The sequence below is a fragment of the Apaloderma vittatum genome, unplaced genomic scaffold, assembly GCF_000703405.1.
Source record: "Apaloderma vittatum isolate BGI_N311 unplaced genomic scaffold, ASM70340v1 scaffold32229, whole genome shotgun sequence".
Classification (NCBI taxonomy): domain Eukaryota; kingdom Metazoa; phylum Chordata; class Aves; order Trogoniformes; family Trogonidae; genus Apaloderma; species Apaloderma vittatum.
The window spans coordinates 1-6045 of NW_009736398.1; the positions used below are offsets into that span (position 1 = coordinate 1).

Consider the following 6045-nt stretch of genomic DNA (forward strand, 5'->3'; position numbering starts at 1 on the left):
ATAACTTAAAAAGATAAAACGAATCTTGCTGAAGTAATCAGCCGTCACCATATGATGTAGCATTGACTGCAATGTGGGCCCATGCAAGGGTGCTTTGTGCAAAAATCTATAAAAAATCCACTCATGTTATTTGAACAGGCCATCCCTACTAGGTCATCCCCATTGGAGAAAGTCCAGCCACACCAGAGGTGCTGCTGGCATTTGGGGCACGGAGACTGTAGCAGTGCCTGTCTCACCAGCACTGCGTTAGGAGACTGTGTTTGAAAGACAACACAGAAAGGCTTTTGGAATCAGAGGCGCCTCTACTGAAATATTTGCTGTTACCTGACACATCCAGGTGTTCCAGGTTTGGGCACAGTGACACGACATCAAAGACTGCCTCGTTGGAGATGTTGTAACAGCCAGACACCTCCAGCCTCCTCAGTTCTGGGCAGCACTGGGCAATGGTGTAGAGTCCTCTGTCTGTGAAAAAAAAAATTCCCGTCTCCAACATGAGACATACGTTGGGGGTATCCTGACAAAGCCTCCGGGTCAGCACTTTAAGAGCCCTGTCTACGTTGATTGTCTCGCCGGTCAGGCGAATAGTCCTCCAAAGTCGGGGGTCCCAGGCAAGGTTATACCAGCGGCGGCACACGCGGGCACAGCGGCACAGCTGGTTGGTGGGCAGGAAGGAGAAGATCTGGATCATGGAGTGGTCGGGCAGCCGGTCTATGTTGGCCTGTTCCTTCTGGTGCTTGGACGCCAGCCGGATGAGAGGGTGAGTGAGACGGGTTGGAGGTGGCGAGTGGACCATGGCAACAGTTTCCCCAGTGACTGAGGACGAAGACGTTGACGACCCTCTGCCATTCTGGAAACCGGGAGAATTTGGCGGAAATATCAATGCTGGACTGGGTGTGCTGAGCGTTCGCATGCTCAGGTCGGAATCTGGAAGGCAAAACACAGGATTTCAGTAAGCAGCAGGTGGGTGCAGAGCTCTCTGCACAGCCCTGCACCCTGCTAGCCCGTCTGTTACTGGAGCATGATGGGCTTCAGGGTCTGTTGGAGGTTAAGCAGTCATTTTTACCAGTGAAAATGAGAGAACATATAATTCAAAATCTATCTTATACTCTGGGAACACTGTTCACCTTAGTGTCGCGTACATGACAGCATGTACACCTGTCATGACATACATGACAGCATGAACCCCCATCATGACATACACGACAGCACACACCCCTACCTGCACTGTCAAAACCAGGCTAAGAAATGTTGGGGCTGCAGGTCTGAGCCTGCAATGAAAAGAAGATGGCAGTGGAAGTCCAGGGAACTAAACACTGCAAGAAATGAGTATATTTGAGTCACGGGCTTTTTCTGCCAGGGAGAATCTGCCCCTAATCTTGGCACTCCCTAGGCAGCTGTGAGCTGTTAGGGGAGGAATACTGTGGTCCTTTGCCCCCAGCTCCTTCAGCCCTTTACCAGGAGGCCAAAGAAGAGCTCCCAAGGCAAATGCTACTTCCTTCACCAGACCTGGGTACATGGGAAAAGCACAACCCCATACACTTATTTCCATTGTGTCATTAAAGTTCATCTTTTCAGTCATGCAAACTAGGACTCAGGAGTTCAACCATGAGGCCAGTGACTAGTTCTTGATAGGTGGTGTACTGTGCCTCTACATGTGCATGCAGAGCCATCCTTTTCAATGGACTAAAGTGAACTTCAGTTGAATTCGAAAAAACAAGCCCAGAAAAGTAAGTGACAAAGGAACAGCATGCCTGGAAACTTGCTACAGAGCTGTTGCACAACACTGACGTGCTCTTTGTGCTAGGGCTAATTGTCACCCACCCTCCTCCACCAAAAATACAAATAAAACCAAACCACTAAACAGTTTGCTACTTCTTTACCTTCTTTATTTTGCTTTACTGACAAAAAGCAGGCACAAAAAATAAAGAGGCTCAGGAACTATGAAAGGTTGCTTTTGTTTCCACTCCTGCTCTTACCTTTCTAAGCAAAGCAAGTAAAAGACTGGAAGACAACTAGGAGGCAATTTTGATAGTCAAGCAAACACCATGGGCAATACACTTACAGGCAATGAGACATTCCAGCATTGTGCGACACAAGATGCAACCACTGTATGAGAGATGAATGCTGCTGCTTAGCACGCTCCTTCCATCTCCAACCTCTCGGTACCCATCTCAACAGAAATTCTTCATGAAGGAAAGCACCACAATTAAGCTCCCAGGAGAATAACAAATATCATGAATAGAGTAAGAACAGTAGCTTTAGAGCACCAAGCTTCCCTCCATACATCTTCTGCTGTCACTTCAGTGTTCACACATTTCAGGGAAGCGCGCAAAGCCATCTCCTTAAGTAACACCAACTCTACAGCTCTAGGAGTATGAAGGCATAGATACGGGCTAACCAGGGCAAGAGCCAGAAATGCATTCAACAAACGTGCCCAAATCTGGCTTTAGGCAGAGTTTTTAAGTTAAGTACATTTTAGATGAATTTGATCAGGGTGTTACACATGAATTTCCCCATCAAGCTTTTACTTAGCCCAGCACAGGCATGCTCTGATCTCGCTACCTGCAACAGCAGCAACCACCGGCCTGCATTTTCACAGCCTGTCTGGAAGCGAGAGGGGCACAACTAGTTAGCTGAAGAACCCAAGGCACAAAGTCCAGCAACTTGCCCAAGATCACCCAGCTCAGTTGCAAAGAGATCAAACTTATCATCTCGCACAACGAAGGAAAAACCTAAGCTGCCCAGCTCCTTCCCTCTGTACCTTGTTTTACTTAGAAACTCGGTAGTTCAGCAAGCGACAGGAAAAACATTTCTTCAAGGTTCCGAGTCTAAGCTATGGCTACGTGGACCTAACCCAGGGATTTGTGCATTTTTGAGCAAGAACTGTATCGTAATGCAGAGTGGGTTTTGCAGACACACTGCTCCCCTTTGAGACTTCCTAATACCCCCCTGGCAGCTATTGCAAATAATTGCATTGAGCAGTGTAATTTGGAAAGTGTCTGGTGTACTCTGGTATTTTAAAAATGAGATTTACAGCTGGAGAGACAAAAAAACTAAACCACCAGTGGCAGCCAGGCTCCTGCAAACAAGAACTGACTCCACAGACCACTTAAGAAATGGTCCTCTAGATTAATTTTTGCAAGGACTTACCATATGCTTGACCTCTCTCACATTACCACCAAAACCAATGACAGTGCCTGAAGTTAAACATGTGCAGAAGACGTGGCAGATTTGGAGCCTTTACTTTCCGCATTTTTCTTGAGATTTTAAGACAAAGATGCTTCTAATATAAAAGAATACATATTTTATCAAGTGCTGGATGTATCTTCTATTACTAGATATATTTGGTGTTGTGAATTCCTCTCCTTTCCTTTTACTTTTCCTTTTGCTTTGGGCAAAAGGTTGTTAGTTGGTTGGTTTTTACACAAACCAGCACAAAAAGGGGAAACAAAATGATCCAAATAAAAGTCACAGAACAAACACTTGTTTCTCCACCACAAAATAGATGGAACTAAAATCAAACCCCAAAAGTTTAATTCTTTAACATCTGCTATAAGCAATTCTTAGTACTGTGGGAATGATTGCCTCCTACAAGGATAGTCACCCAGCATATTTTGAAAACCGTATTTTTAGTCAGTTATTGTTGAAATTACCTAAAACCCTCTGCAGGGTGACATTCGTCCCTACTCTTCGTTCCTACTTAAGTATGAAAACGTATTTAATACTCCATGATTCTCCCCCCTTCTGGTGATCAAAACACCAGGCTAACATAGCTGATTTCCACTCCTTCTAGATCCAAAGTGATAATCCTTGATCGCTCCTGAGCACTCTCTGAATAATCAATACCTTAGACATTCTGGATGTGTAATGAATTACCAAAACATGTTTTTTAACTTAGACCTAGGGCTAAAAAAGGTTTGACCTTCTATTTTATGGGTATGCTCCGTGCTTGCTTTGTGCTCTCTTAATTCTCTCACTAGTATAGCAGTTCCAGATGTGCATCCTGTATTTCCCTTACCTTCAATCCTGAAGGTGCGTCATGCGAAACTTGCTCCCTCCACCTTCAGCTCATGGGCTTCCAGACAGACACATACACACACATGCATCCTGTCTCCCCACCCCAATATGTTCTGGAAAAAGACTGTAGAACACTACAGTGTAGAACTACACAGTTACTGTGTTTGAACAGAAAGTTCAGAAACCATGACTGATCTGCTGAGCCTGCAATGCAAAATACGCTCTCAGACAGGAATTTTGCTGGTAGCTCAGCTGAACTCTGCACAGAGGTATTCCTCTGTGTTCATTGTACACCCCTATGGGGAAAAGAAAAAAGTAGCAGGTGAGTCCAGGAGTTTTTTGCCAGTTGAAGTTTCAGACACTTTTTTGCTAGCATTTAAAGTTTCAGTAAAACCCTTGGTCTACTGTGCATCTGCCAGGCTTTTCAAATATTGTTGGGAGGGGCTTCCTGAGCACTATCTGAACCTCTAAGGGTTTCCTCCAAATTTTGTTCTTCACCATTTACTGAGCGCTGGTTAAAAGGTCAACTGAATGACAGTGTGACATTAATAATCACAACCCTGCAAGTGCAAACGAAGTTACTGATTGCAGCTCCCAATACTCATCTTTACACACATATGCCCTATACCAGCACTTCTTCTCCTGAAAACTACAGCTTTACATCTTGGTGACCTTGGAAAGTAGAAAACAAACCACAAATCAACCCTGTGCTTCTCTCCCTGTAACCTCTTTTGCCCCTTTCCCTCCCTTATTACCAATTTTCTGTGCAAGATGCTTTTTATTAAAGCTTTACTCAGGCTCTGAAAATTGTTTGTTGATGTAACAGAAAATTTCTTAACAATCTTTAAAGAAATCTCAAAAGATGCGTGCCAGAAACAGAACTATAAAAGCTGACAGAGGGAGAAAATGCACTGGAGGGAGTTTTCTTATTCCATCAGGAATCTGGTTTATTTCAAAGGATTTTTTTTCCCCTCAGTTTGTTTCCCCAATTAATACATACATCTGGGGAAAAAAGAGCCTTTAAATATATATGATTTAAACCAAGATCTAGTCTCTGTTCCTTCTGGCTCTGACAACAATACACAGTCCCCAATTTCAGAACCAGAGCAACAAAATAATGTCGCATTTTTGTTAGCCCAGCAATGCACACCAACACGGGACCTCAGCATGGACTTTTTAAGGTTGAAGCATTTTCTATACATAAAGTGTGACTACATTCAACTGCACCTTTGACTACAGTATTGTGGGTGTGCCTTTTTTTTTTTTTTTTTAAAGTGAATCCTATACTGAACTCCTCAAGTTAACAAAATTAAAATGAAAATTTTGGTAAACATCAATCAAGCTTCAGATTCTTAACTGACGAATAAAAATGACCCTTGGTGTTGATGAGCTGTCACCACTGAGGTTTTTAGCAAAACTAAAGCAAGAATTAAACCAAACTATGTTCAGGCTCTGAAGTCAGTGTAGCTGAGAAAAATAAAAAGCAACTGACACTTTTATCAAAATGTTAGATGCAAAATAATACATGCAAGAAGCATTTACGCATAGTACAGGAACATTTCTTACTTAGCACTTCTCCAGTAACACTGTTCCACAGATATTACATATTCTACTAAGTGCAATGTGGGTATAGACTTCACATTTTTACCATGATACAATCAACTTCACGCATGCCAAGGAAGTACTCTTTTTACAGAGACTGGGGAAAGTAGGAGCTTAATGGTTGTAGCAGCTACAGCCTACAGTGCAAAGGGGAAGAGAAGCAGATGACAGGCTTCTACAGGGGGAACACCGCAGGTGGATTCAAGGAGAGACTTGTGAATTTGACAGACTGATGTCAAATATGGTCGTGTGCCCTTAGAGGAGATTAGGAAAAGGAGTTAGCTAGGACAGCAGGCTATAACAGGGCCATTTGCTGCCTAAGGCCCTGGGCACAGATGAAGTCTCTGAAAAAGTGACACCTACGGAAGAGTCTTCTACAGTGTCAACATCCTCAGGCATTTCTCTTAGGCTAAGTTACCCATCTGA

General features: G+C 43.6%; 1 pseudogene; it reads right to left on the minus strand.

The window, feature by feature from the left end:
- Positions 1 to 232: 232 nt before the first annotated feature.
- LOC104279625 lies at positions 233 to 919 on the minus strand (annotated as a pseudogene).
- Between the last annotated feature and the right edge of the window lie 5126 nt (positions 920 to 6045).